Consider the following 15,709-nt stretch of genomic DNA (forward strand, 5'->3'; position numbering starts at 1 on the left):
TTTCCACTGGTCAAAAATATTTCAAAAAGATATTCTAGGATATCTTCTAGGAAAATCCATATCCAGTGGACTAAAATATGAACTTATCGTATTAAAATGGACTCCTTTATGAAAAAGACATCCTCTTCTCTGAAACAGGAGGAGATCTCCTGACTTTGGCTCTATGTGGACCGTATCAGTTGTGGTATCCTTAAATTTGCTTCCCCTGCAGCTTCAAGAAAGGGTTAGAAAGGTAAGCTTTCTATGTATTCCCATGGGGTACTGTTTCCTCTCTCAAAAGACATCATTTATCACTACATCATGATGGCTATTTAATATGTCTCTCACATTAGATTTTAAGCTTCTTGAGAACAAGAACTTGGTCACCTTCACTCTCGTACTATTCACATTTAGCACCCAACCTGGTTCATCTTTACTAAAATAAGAATGGTTTTCTTTAAAATTTATTCTTAAATTATATCAAAATACTTCATTTCTATGTTTGAAGATTTTTTTTTTAATTTAAGAGCAGATGTGGCTATATAATACTCTATAGTTACTTGCATTGAATAACTTTTAAGAAAAAAGTCTAATTACATTTCTATTGCACACTTATATAACAAATTCAGTACTGATGCTTTATAAAGTTAGTCATAGGACTTGGTCGGCAATGTTGTCATTCACCCAGGAAAGGGTAGCTTAGACAAGACAGGGCATAACATACCCCTGGAGACCGCACACTGCCTCTGTAAGACACTAAACCCCCGCCAGTTTCTATTTTCTCTGTCCAAAGATTGCAAACCTCATCTCCCCAGGGTTTACAATTTCTGCCAGTCTGCAAATCAGCAGGTATAAATTCTGCTTCTAATTTGTAATTACCAGGTCCACAACACAACAAGATAGATCAAGCATTATTGAGATTGCCTTTAATTAGTGGACATGTTTCTCTCTAAATATAAAATAGTGAAGTTCAACATAAAATATCATGAAGCTCTTAAGGTGCTTCTTTGTTTTTTTTCCTTTGGTTTGTTTTGTTGTCCTGTTTGTTGGTTAGTTTTTGGCCATTGTTCTGGGATTCATTTGCTGAGTCTATATTATACCATAGCTTATTATCACTAACATTAATAACGCTTCATTATATGCATGATTTTCAAGAAAATTTGTTTTTGCTGGAAAAAAAACAAGGATAGCAGATTGTAGAATGGAGACAGACTGTCGGATCTTGAATTCTTATCCCTTCTCTGTGAACAGCCCCTATTATTAATGTATATTATTACTTCAAGTATGTCAGAAAGGGAGACAAACAGTCAGAGGCAGGAATTTCTCCCTAATTCACTCTGCCTAGCCAGCAAAATGTAACGCAAATTATTCAGGGGAAAAATACAATTTTCTGTCATCTCTGTCATACACTGATAACAAAGCTACAGGCTAATATGTTTTGATATTTTTGTCACTCGTTTATCATGTGACCTTTCCTGCTATCATTAATACAACGGAGGGACAGAGCAGATACACTGAAATAAGGGTGTGGAGAAGTCAGATTGCTTCTCTAACAACCAACGGTCAGTCACAGCAATTTATGCTTTTCTCCAGTAGAGCCCTGACTGAGGAAGAGGAATTGTTATTAAAATTTGATATTACTGTCTCGGTTCTGCCACCTAGAATTTGCAAGTTTTACCAATGATGGGACTACTGGAGGGTTAATAAATTTCCCTTTGAATTGTGATATTAATACAATACAACATGCCTGTTCAAATATTCACAGCATATATATGAAAAAAGTATCCAAGACATTTGAACATTGACTATTAGTCATACTCTGATTTGGTAAATCCAGGAGCACATTAAAATATTATTGTTGAAATTGCTCTGCATGTGTTCAGCAAAAAAAAACCATTGAAATTTTTAAAGAACAGATAAACCAAAATAATTTGTGGTACTGGGGATTGTATTATGGACACCAGAAATTTTAATACATCCTTTCATACATCTTTGATGATAAATGATACCTGGCATAAATTTGCATGCAGCCTAACACCATTTCTGACAATGGTCTAGTTTTTTATGTTTCCCAGAGAGGCTGGACTGTTAAAATTCCAATATAAAAACTAATTTATACTTGACATTAATGAGTAAAGAAATGTTTTTTATAGTACATCAGGCAGAGAGAGAACTTTACAGGGTTATACTAAAATCAAATTATGTCTGAATACTACCATTACATACAAAAATTAAAAAAAAATTCCTTCCCCAATCTAAGCTATTTGCTCTTACAAAACTCCATATTTTTAATATTTGCATTAAGGTAGCATTTGTTTTTCTATATTATATAGAAATACGATAATATGAAGGCAAAGTATCAACATTTTTAAAGGTTTTGAAAAATTATAGGGTTATGTTATAAAATTATTTATATTAACCTAAGCTATTAAACAGAAAATTCATAGTTTGTCTCTTTGACGAATATTTTAAAAATCCAAATAAATCAGAAAATGACCTTCCATAAGAAAGAAAAACAAGTAAGGGTGACAGTTTTATATAGGAGAATTGTTAAGTAGGTCCCAGAGAGGCTGTGAACATGTACAGTGAATTCTTAGATCGTATTATAATATGTATTATGTGGGTTGCAGAACATATTTTAAGTTCAAACTCAACACTTATTTACTAATTGGATAAAACCACTAGATTTTTTTCTATCAAGTATTTTTAAAAATTTTCTTTTCTTTTGAATTTTAGCTTATTTTATATTTATCTTACTGTTATGGCTAGGTAACAAATTGTATACTTCAAACTAGCTTTATAAGTAATAATCATTCATGTGTGTGTTCTCTTGCAAACATATTCTACTAAGTTGATCTTATTTTATCAGAAATATTCTACAGCATGTTTAATAAATAATGTGACAGCTTTATATGCATCTCTGCAAATGTGCTTATAGTCATAATTAGAAATAAAAGGTTTTAATAAAATGAGTGTATCTACATTAGTTAGAGCATTTCAAGAAAATGTTTTATAACTCACAGAACTCAATTCATAGTGTGGCTGCTAATGAGTCTCATTGACAGATATGAATTGTATAATATAGTGATGAAAAATATAGCATTTGATTTTCAGAAGATTCCACATAAATATATCTTAATATAATGTTCAAGCCTCTTTGTGTCATTTTATTATAATGTATTCAAACAAAGATTTGCTAAGATGAACTCATGACTCTTCAATCAGGAAAAATAACTTTGACATGGAGAGGAACTCCAATCAGAGGATCAGAGTGGATTCAGTATGTTCCTGGTTCATCACCTGAATCCCATCAACAGATTGTTCACCAAAGCGAATTTTACAAAATTCTATTTTTTTTCCCATTTGTATCACAGTAGGGCAAGAAGCTGGTTATGGAAGAAAGTGGAATAGATTGGGGAAAAGAAAATGAATAGAAAGGTCGCTATTCTCAGAAAGCAAATATCCTGCATATGAACCACAGATACTCAAAGAAGTTTGTGTTTGGTCCTTCTAAAAAGGAGTTCTAAACAGCTTAGCCCCTCAGGGATGCAAACTTAATACATAAGTGCTTCCTTAATTACCATTAAAGACGGTTTATGGAAATACACTCTGGCATTAGCATAATGTAAGTTTATTAGCCTTCCTTACATAATACATCTTATCAAATGAAATATCCTGACTTTGTAGAGTATTTTATAACATTTCATATTGATACTTGTACATATTTTTTTCTGCAATGATGGTAAAGTGCAAAGAAAAATAGAAAAACTAGATCTTAAGTTAAGCCAATGCTTCTACACAGAGCTTCAGTGGAAAATATGGTTTCCTTTCATTGTAATTGTAACATTATTATAAAGCTATGAAATTAAAGCATGTTTCTTTTTTAGATTCTTTGATAGTATACTTAGCAGAAAGCACTGATTTCAAGTCTACTATTCCTGTTTGCATGTAAATAAAGAAAGAGTCACAAACAAAGCCAGCAACCTCCCTTACTTGCCTTCAGTGGTAAAGGATGGAAAGCCTGCCTGCTACCAATCAGCAAGTGGTTGCTATGGTTACAAGGTCAGGAAATATGCCTTTCCCCCAGTTGTCCAAGGCTTGCACATGTCACTTTTGAAACTATGAATTTTATATACAGGTCAGGAGATGCATACCAAAGAATAAACAGTGAACTGGACCATAATGACAGCTAACGTTCAAACGTCCTTGGATTTTAAAAATATCTAACAAACTGTACTCGGTTATTTTGAATGGGTGGTAGTTTGTTTGTTTGTTGCGTGTATTTTTGAACATTTTTTTTTACCATAATGAAATTTTATGTGGCAGTTTCAAACTAAATCTTGATTATAACTATGCATCAATAACTTGTTTCAGAAAAGTGTATTCTTTTTCTCTTCCTAAAACTATTTTAAATACAGCAGGCTTCTTATAAAAATATAATGGCATGGAACTTCTGAACATAATATAAAAAAACTGCACTCTGGGAAAATTAATATTGTAATGATTATCTATAAACAACATGGTTCTTAATCTATTAATGGCAGGCAGAGGGTTCTTTAATAAAAGGATAAATGTTTCTTTGCTCACAAGGCAAAGTCTGTAGCTGTTAAAATATATACTGTTAAAGGTAAATTAGGAAATTATGAAAAAATAATCTTGCTTGTGAATCAATGAAAAATTTGTTAAGTAATTCAATGCAGACCTCTCAAGGGAATTAGATCTTTGCCGCATATAAAGCAGGTAAAGGAAATTGGGTGATAATTATTAAACCATTGGCATTATTTTAAAAAACTGTTCCTCCTGTGATAATTCTTACTGATCTTGTATTTATGGTAAGTTGTTATTTACATTATATAATGTTAAATGTTAAGTTTTGAGCTTTAATTTATAGAAATGATCATTATCATTTCTTCATTTTAAACATGTGCCATTTCATGAATACTAGGCAAGAAAAAAAAAAGAAAAAGGAAATGTATTTCAAGTGAAATGATGCAATATTATTTACGAAGTACTAGATGGTTGTGCCAACGCAAATGTGCTTTGTGAAAGTGCTTTGCCCATGTAAATACATATCTTTTTTACACAAAATCCTTATTTCTATAAAGTTGAAGGGATGCCTATTCATTTGAAGTGTAACTAATGTGTGCCATTTAAGTAATAAGGTACAGTTTGGCATACGTTCACATATTATAAATGACTGTCAGGGAAATGTGATTAAATAGGATTATAAAAACCACATATAACTTTACAACCAATGTTTTTATTTTTCAATAAAAATTACTGATTTTGTACATCCTTTAAATTTGAAGTGGGTTTTAAATTGTCTTAGTTGATACTGAAAGCCTAAAAATGACCCTAAGATACAATGAAAAACAATATTCCAATATTGGCCCCTTTTCTTTCTGGATTGCTGCTTTTGTTCAAGTAAACAATTTTTTTTTTCTTTCTTTCTTCCTCTCTCTCTTTTGGGGCAGGAAAGATTAGTCCTTACCTTGATAACAACACTTCCTACTTTTTTTTTTAGCAGAAAGCAGCATTCAAATGAGAAACTAAGTACATTTCTTTTCAACAGGCAATTTACCCCATGATGAGATATGCTTTCACTTATTTTTCTTTGACATTCTAGCATCTAGCAGCACAGCAGGTATCTTGAGGTTAGGCTTCAAATAAAGGATAACTACATTCTTACATTAATAGATGCCATTGTATGACTATGTCATATTATTGTACCATTTAGTTCCTTTAATTGTGCTTTTAAATTATACATGATAAGCGGATACAGACAAAGCGAGAAAAATATCAAAATCAATTCTGTTATCATTATTGTTCTATTTGTACACATCTGCTTGCATATACACCTAGCCGTTCTCCAAGCATATGATTCTTTGAAATTAAAGAAATGTTTATTGCCATTTTATTTGTACGTAGTAAAGCTCAAAGTGTTTAAATTTCACCAAATTGACAATTTCTAAGTTGTATTTTTCTTCTGAGGACAAAAAATAAACTAGAATATCAAGTGCTTCATTGTATTTCTAAATATTAGGGTTTTTGTTATCTGGAATAAAAATATGAATAGATCTGTTCACCAAAAATACCGTTTGAAGTTGGATGTAGTTTACACAGCAATGCTAACGCTTGTTTGTTTGGTTGTTCCCTGCTCTCTCCCCCCTTCCATTTCTTTACGTAGTTTCTCCACAAGCCTGCTTCATGGTGACTTAAGAGCCTTTTCCCCTCTTTTTGGTGACCTTTCTGTATGGCCAAATGAGTCCAGGGTATATGTCTGTTGGCCTGTGTGCGACCTTGCCCATTAGCCAGTCCCCAAACCTTTGATGTGAACCATCAGCTTTACGATTTCTGTGGTTCATTCATTTTTGTGTTTCTGTAACGATCTCTGCCCTGGCTCTGAATCCTGCCTTTATTGTAGACAGAACTGACAACAGGCAGCCTTGCCTTTCATTTCCTTGATGTACTTTGTACTGTGGTATGGCTTTTGTTAGTATTGATGCAAACATTACCATAAACTACCACCTAGGGACTAGAAACAATTGACTAACTGTTTTCAAATCCAATACACTTAAGTTGATCAGACACAAAGTTTAAGTACAGTTAGCTATAACAGCACCAATTCTGTGTGGTCTCAGTCTCTCTAGAATACAAAATAAAGGTCAGTGGAATGTGGATGCTTATGTCAAGACAGCACGCAATGAAATTTATTCAAGAGGCGAATATTGGACCAAGAACTCATTCCTTCACTTCTTCAAAATGAGAAATACCAATTCTGTGTCCTGGTCTTTTTTGAATGATTTTCTCTTTATCTACTTAAAAGCTCATTCTTAATAAGAAAAATGGGCTGGCATATAGAAAAAGCAATGTTTTTATGAATAAGTTCAGATTTTGATGAGACAGGCATTTCAAATGGACAAATGTTACAATGTTTCACTTAGGTGCTAAATTGCAAGCTTACTATCATTGAACTTATTATAATTAATAACTAATTGCTCCAGAGCATGTAGAAAAATTACTTTAGTTAGCTGTATTATTAATGTAAAATTGTGTCTGACCCTTTTTGTGCCAGGAGCAGAGGCCAGTTTATTTGCTTTTTGAGCCTTGGGAGATTCTAGATTCAAGGTTTTATACAAAAAAATTAAAAAAAAGAAATGGTTATTCAATTCTCCATATGATACTTCAAAGATGTCAGTTTAATCTTTGAAGTTTTTTCCTTAAATAATCAATTGAAAATGCAGATATTAAAGGCAAAAAAATAGGGGAAATGAAGAAGTCTTGAGACATTTAATATTTTTCAGCCTCTTCAATTCTAAATTAAATATGCAATAATATTTTTATCAATGTCCTAATTACCTTTTAAGATATTCTAATGCATTTAAAATCTCATAGGTGAAATATTAACAGATACGTTAAAGATGTTTTCAAATAACACATTACTTTGAAATAAAGTTCAGGTGAAGTGTAACATCATTATGAAAGATTTTTATAAGGACATAGATTAAATAAATTGCTATTTTGAATAATAAACCCTCATCGAAGTCCTACAGCAGTGTAAGAACTCTGTGCTTTTTATCCTATAGATATCTATAGTTTTACATATTCTATCTTATTTAAATTTTAAAATTAAAGTAATGGATTCCCATAATTTGAAGACAGGTTTCAGGCGATTACTATTAAAGGTAAGCTTCAAAGTTTACATGAAAAGTTAAATTAGATTGGTACAATTCCTGACTTTATATCTACCTCTCTCAAAAAAAGTTGTATGAAACATATGAATCTACAGTTTATAATATTCTATGTATTTAAATAACACTTAATTGTTCTGTGTATTTAATTTTAGTAGCATCCACTATTTTAGACATCTCTCTTGTATATTTTTCCATTAGTTGCTATTTTATAAATTGTATTTGTTGAATTAACATTATAACTTTGTTGAAGCTTACTCAGTAATTCTTCAGTAGACAGCATCACCAAGTTCAATTCATACCACATAGATACAAGAGAGCCAAAGTGATTTAAGTCATGAGTTCACTATGTCATACCCTTCTTGACATCATTTTATTTTTTAACCATTTTGCAATGGAGCGTATAAGATGTATAGGGGTTGGTGGTTTAGGTGACTGAATTTATGTACAGAATCTCAGGCTGAATTGCCAAATAATTGTGTTTTGAAAATGGATTTGGTAGGTTAAGTACAATCATTAACCAACTGAAAATATTTACTTAAGAGACTCATAGTATACACAAATGCTTGAAATGATCATTACCCATGACTATGTGATGTGGCTAAAGTGTAATTAAAGGCCATAAGAATAAATAGCCATATTAATGCTTTATAGTTAAGTAGTACAGCATCATATATGATAAAATACATTGTTTTCTCTGGTGATTATAGTGGACAATGGTAAGAATTTTTATTAATTTCAAAAAGGGATCACAATAAAAATATTTTATTTCAACTATACATTTAGTATCTCTGTTTATATGTAATTTGAAAGTGATTATTTGATTAAGATGATTCACTTACTAAGTGCTTAGAAAATTAAGAGTGCTGCACTCAAGAAAAGAATAATCTAGAATATTTCTTAAAAGAATAAAGTCTTGGAATACTTGAAATAAGCACAAGTTTGTCTATTTTTCAGAAAAGATTTAATTGAAGATTATTATTTTTTATTTCTACAAAATCTCTAGACAACTTTACACTACAGAAAACATGGCAAAGTATATATTTTATTTTATATAAATATTATATATGTAATATAGTAATACAACAACCATTATAGCTATTTTGTAAGAAAATTAATTATCATTAATTTAAATCATTTCTTTTTTATAGAAGAGATTATTTTGTCACTACAAGTAATATATTAATATATACTTAATATTTTGTATCAGATTATCAGATTGTCTTTTCAAGAGCTGAAACTGGAAGAGGAATGAAAATATCACTTTTCTATTACTCATGTAGATTCCATTTCCAAATTATTCTTGCTCATCTTTAATATTACATCTCTTCAAAAATGTGATGAAGTGGGTTATCTGATATTCAGGGAATTTTTGGTGAGGTATGCTGATTTTTATTCCAGCAAGGGCATCATAGATTGCCTTATCAGCATTCTGAGCCACAAGCACTTGAGGAAACATAGCAGAAGAGTTAAAAGAAGATAAATGGGAGGGAGAAGATGCTGTTAGGTGTGAAGTGGACACAGGCACTTTCATTCAGACCTCCTCAGCTCATGTCAAGACCGCGGGTCAAGTTCTCATGCTCTGCAGAAAACAGGATGAATTGGGCACCAGAAGAACAGGCTGGGTTTTCTGGTTCATAGTTTGATAATGAGCTGGAAGTTAGTGTGTAAGACTTTTTTTTTTTTCCTGTAATGACGAGGTGGTTGTTTACTGTGAAACAAACAAAGAAAAGATAGTCTTTCTTCAGATATGTGAAAACATTGCTGTACTTTCAGTTTGACGTTGACCTTCTCTTCAGAATTTTGAAAACTTTTGCTTATAACAGTTTCTATTCAGAAACCAAAAACTTATTATTCTAAAGGCCTATCTACAACAATGTTTTTGACCTTTATAATAAGTGAAATTTTTTTGAATAAAAAGTGACTGTTTAACTAGTCAAGCAGAGAATCAGAATTTTTCACCACATCTCTAGTTTAAAAACATAGTAGAGTAGTTTCTTCTATCATTGACCCTTCGATTGTCCTATGTGCACTCATAATGAAATCTAATTCTGTTCCTTCTTCTTTGTCAGATAAATATATAGTGATTGTGCTTATACCAATTTATAATACTGGCAGAATTTTACAGAATTTCACTTAAAGTTCATTGAGAAAAAAATAACTACATTCTAGTTACATCCTAACTTAGACTAGAATAGGAAAATGCACTACCAATAATTATATTTTCCCCATGGAGCAAAAAAATTAAATACAGATTTCATCTTTTCAAATCCAACCTATTCAATGAATTAAATTAAGTTAAAATAAATGTAATTTCCATGTACTGATACTTTATGAATGAATATATTCAGAGTGCCAGCAAGTTGTCTAAGTCATACAGACATTGAACCCAGGACTCCTGTCCAAAGCACATATCTTTATATTTAATCACATAAAATAAATAGAATAGAGAAATAAGTTTTTAAGATGCATGATCAATCATTTTTGTTTTATTATTATGTGATCTTTTAGAGGATTAAATACAGCAATTAGTTTAACATCAGTAATTATAAAGGCAATCAAATAATTGTAGTTATTTATTATAAATAATTAACTAATTTTTCACATCATAACCAGAACAGAAATCTAATTTCATTTTTGGATGAGAATTGGTCTATTTTTCTAGCCTTTCATTTTTGATATTTAAAGAGGAGAGATTTTTAAATGTGTCAGCTTAGACTCAGTGATAACATTTCTCAGAGTAGCCTTGGAAAGACATTTGCATTATAAGGTCCAGAAAATATTTATAATGAATATATGATAGTAGTAAAGTTCATCACTACACTTTGGCAGCTGCTCCAGATGTTACCCAATCTAGGGTTTTAAGATTTCAAATAAGAGCTTATGGACAGTTATCAAGGTAACATCTCTTCCCAAGAATTTACTCGGGCAATTTCATAACTCCAGTCACTGAAGCTAAGGTTTCTTTCCTCGACTGAGCATAATTTCTTTCATATTTAGTCACAGTGTGTATGACACAAACCAAGTAGTGCTTTCACTGACATCTGAAAATCTGTGTGATATCAAAGATATAGCTTGTGTATAAATGAACAAGTCGCTATTAAAAGTAAAAAAAGGGCCAAATATATTGACAAATTTACCCACACACTGACTTTTTAATTTTCGTTTTTTGCTGGGATATATATACATAGTTTTTATTATTTCTTACTTACTTAGAAATGCTGCATATCTTTTAAAATATTTCCTGGTGCATTTTGTTCTACTACTCTGTTTAATGGCCATTTAGTCTCAGCAGAAAAAAATTCAGGAATAGTATATATTTGTATCTATAGTTATATTTAAACATATGTTACTACGTGTGTCGGTATTCCTAAAAATGCTACAATATTTTGTTTCATAATTCCTAACACTATAAACTGACATCTCAGCATTTCTTGATTTTTTTTCCAGTAGATTGCCCCAAGAAATTCCCTGTGTTTATGGAGGAGAAAGAGCTATTAGATGTTCATCAGTATTTAAAGTCACACTTAAACATACTAATATAATCCTTATCAGCATTATCATCTTAGAAAATGAAAGATGGTGGCAGTGAGTCTTGAATTTAAAGGATACAGCAAGAGAAACTACGATTTGACACAACCATCTCAATTACTTGGAGGCAGTATCTAAAGAGCCAAACTGAAGTGGAGAGTTGCACAATCGCTCCAGTAATTAAGTCCCCAAGAGATCAAAACACATTTTGCCTAGATAATCCAGGTAATTCTGACTTGAGTGCCCAAGTGGCTCACTTTAAGATTATCCAGTGTACTAGAAACCAAAACTTATGGAACAGAGAAATCAAAGAATGATTATCTTGTCATAAAAGGATTTACCCTAGTGATTCTTTCATTGTCAAGAAGGACAGAACTCCCCAAAATGAAGAAAATTCTTTGATTATAAATGACCTGAATTAATGATACATATTCACCAACCTACTAAAAGCAAACATAGAGTAAATGAAGGAACAGATTAATTTCTGAGACCCTCATTCATACTGGTCCAGGCAATGCTTTGGGAGTCAGACATACATAGTTCACATCCCAACATCTGTACTTAACAGCTGTTAACCATGGAAAATTGGCTTCATCTTTTTAAGCCTCTGTTTACTCATCTAATGAGTACTAATAGAAATAATATGCATTTTATATGATTATTGAGAGAGTACCATGCAATAAACAGAAGTAAAACACTTAGTCCAGAACTCAGTCATTTTTAACTGCTGATTGCCGGGCTCTTGGTGGTATATGTTACCACTTGAGCTCATCCTATATTAGAAGGTACTGCTAAATGAGATTCTTTGTCAGTGAATACACTGTGCAGATATGGTTTTTCAAATCTAACTTTTTCCAAAGTAACTCATTTATGAAAGTCAAATAAGTAGACAGAAACCATTTTCACTCATTTAAAAATTATTTTATGAGTATCTACTATGTGCCAGTTAATGAATAAATAACTGTATTAAGTATTGAGTGTATTATACTGAGAAAGATGATCCATACCCTTGAGAGCGGGGAGGTTTTAAAGGGAAGACAGATATTTTACTTCTAAAAAATCAACAAAACATCAATTTCTGAAAAATATTTACAGTATAAAGATATTTTTTCTGTGACGTACTTAGTTAATTCTGAATGTGCAGCCATATAAAAAGTTCTTAATTCATAATTATGATATTCCTACTTGGATTTTTAAATTGACAACAAAGATGCTCAAGAAAGCAACAATTGAAATTATTTAAATCAGCCTATATTTCTTAGCTCTAAAGAGCAAATACTGTTATCTGACACAGGACCTATCTAATCCAATGTGAGAATAGGTAACTAGTGATTGAAATTCCACAATTGGTCATGTTATTGGGGAAAGCTAGATGTTTAGGAAGAATGGCTCTCATTGAATTACCTCACTCCTGCTATAATTAGCTACTTCTGTACATAAAAATGGAAAAGGAGATGAGCCACATCAAAAGAAAATAAATCATGTGTTTTATCAGGGATGCCACTGATGAGCCAATAAGTACAACAATAACAAAAATATTTCGAACTTTTCCTTTGGCTGCTGGGGTGAAAAACAATAATTCTGTCCTAGGATCATTTATGTTTCACACCAGGAGGAAAGAAACCAGTCTCTAGCTGACTGGATTTTGCAGTTCTATAAAGAGACAGATATTTGGTTAAATCCAGACTTTCAGATTTCAAGTCTGGTACCTCAAAGGAGTCTTTAGATTAGGGATAAAAGTTATCTCTTATTTATCTCATATGCATGTAAGTGAGTGTATATATGTTAAACATATGTATCCTAGAGTTCTTATGAAAACTGGCACATTTGACAATAATATGTACTAATTTCATAATAAATTTATTTTTATCTTCAAACCTAAGGGTTGAATGATATAAGTAGTACAATATCTAATACAGTAACTTAGTCCAGGATAGTGGATTCTGATTAAATAATTAATTTATGCACTAAAAGTAATGATTAATTAATATACTATTTAATTGGTGTCTAGACTTTAACTGAAACAAAATCTCTCAGTTTGATGGATTTAGCTGATATAACCAGCCATCCCATTCATAGAGGTAAAATATTGAGCAGCGCATTATAAAAGAATAGGTGACATTTATGAAGCACCTACTATATGCCAAAAATACTTCCAAACATTTCACATGTGTTAACTTATTTAATCTTGTTAATAATCCTATAAAAGCAGGATGAAAGAAGCCACACCCAAAAAATCACAGTGGCATGAAATATTATTTCTCACTTGTGTCATGCTCTATTACAGTCCAGATATTTCTTCTTCATACAACAGAGGAACTTAGCTTCCTTCCCTCTTGCATGTTGACATTTTCAATGTGAGGCCTTCGAGTCGCTATGGAATGGGAAGAGAATATGAAGATTATGAATGAGAAAATTTCACAAGCTAATGATGGAAATGAAATGTGTCATTTCCACCCACATTTTGTTGACCAGAACTCAGTCTCAGCCCAACTTCAAAGTGTAAAGAAACGTGTCCATTCAGAATGAGAAGAATGTAATTTGATGAGTACAGATTCATTCTCTACCAAAATCTGCCTTCCTGAGCACCAGATACCTTTTTTTTTTTTGTTTTTCCCTGAAGGAGCCAAAATCCTTTCTAGTTCCTGCATCCGACTCAAAGTCCATTTATCTTCAAGTGATGCTGAGACTGTGTCTAGGTATGGCTCCAAGTCTAGCTAACTGAAACATAAATAACTACTTTAAAAAGGTATAGGCAGGGTGGAATAACCAGAATAATAAATGCTACTCAGAAGAGGAGAAATGGAACACTCACAGTAAACACTGCGTCTAGAGCAAATGTGAAATTTCGTGGGCTAGATATTGTGGAGGCCTTCACCCTATCCATGGGAAAATTTCCTTAATTAGGTCCTGATTCTGCTCTATTGGATACTTTCCTTGTTGTTTTGCTGCACGGCTTCTGGCTTTGCCCTCAGAGAGACTATTTTAGGGCTATCCTGATTTAGTGGGAAGGCTATACTCTTAATCTGTTCTTTACTACAAACTTGAGTCTTATTGGAATTTTATCACTCAAATTTTCTTTTTTTTAGTTTTATACTCTATTAATGGGGATCTAGAAGTGGTCTGCTTTTACAAAATCTTCAAGGTCCTCTATTTCAAGATTCTCTTTATTCTATTCATGTTTGCTGTCAAAACTTCCAATTTTCACCTGAGCTTATTCTTATTTTGAAATACCATGGCAAGCACAGCCAAATATAGACAATTCATACTAACATTTGATTCATTCCAATCACTTCTCCTGAAGATGCCATTCAGATTATCCCAAGCAACATTTTTACAAATGTTTTGTCACTGCTTAGTATGGATTACCAAATTTCTGGCCTTTGATATCAGTTTCTTCCCTGGCTGTCACCTAACTGATATGCCATTGCCTCACAGTCTTTATTTTTGTTGAGGCAGATCATCTAAACAGTTCAGTACCGATTACAAGGTACCAATGCCTGTCTTAAGCAGGATCAACAAAGCCAGCAGCTAAAATCAACAACACCCAAATCTGTGGGTTAACGTCGTAAGTGTATTTCTTGTTCATGTTAAAATTTAACAATGATCATGCAGTTTTCTTCCAAGCAATGATTCGAAGACTGAGACATTTTATGGTGGTTAAATCTTCAATGTGTCTTTTCAGGTATTTTGGAAATGGGAAAAGAAAATGGAAGATTGTATATGAGAGTTTTCTAGGGGCCAGATTTGGAAATAGCTCATATTATTTTTTCTCATATTCCATTGGTCAGAAATCAGTCACAAGACCTCTAATTAGTCTCTGTTTTCAGAACTCAGGACTTTGATGTCTTCCCAATCCCCAGTATGTTTTCAAATGATTAAATTGGAGCATTTGGGGTTCAACAATTCACCCATTCTCATTCTCATTGAAAGGAGCAGAACTGACTCTAAACTGCAGGGAGTCTAACTCCAGATCCAGAGTCTAATCACTAAGAGATTTACTTAAAAGGCATGATTTAGAAAAGGAGTTGCCAGGTGTCGGAGGCAAAGAGGAATCTCCAAGTTTGAACATGAGAATGAGCCAAGATCACAGAAGTCTATTAGATATAGAATTAGATTTTAGGTATCAGGGTCAGGGATTTTAACTCCATATGATAAAAAATGATGAATTTGATACCAGACAAGATGAAAGAAAATGGAACTATTAACTTGGCATAATACTGGAAATCTCTTAAAGGAACCCCTTTTTTGACAAGGAGGCTAGAGATAGAGAACTTGTTTAACTTTTTTATTATAAAATATACCATATATACAAAGCAAAGAAAGAAAAACAATAATTTTGAAAGCACACTTCAATAAGTAGTTACAGAACAAATCCCAGAGTTTGTCATGGACTACCATTCCATCATCTCAGATTTTTACTTCTAGCTGCTCCAAAGCACTGGAGGCTAGAAAGAATATTAATATAGTGACTCAGCAGTCGTACTCATTTGTTGAATCCTATTTTA

This window comes from Tamandua tetradactyla, chromosome 6, assembly GCF_023851605.1.
Source record: "Tamandua tetradactyla isolate mTamTet1 chromosome 6, mTamTet1.pri, whole genome shotgun sequence".
Lineage (NCBI taxonomy): Eukaryota > Metazoa > Chordata > Mammalia > Pilosa > Myrmecophagidae > Tamandua > Tamandua tetradactyla.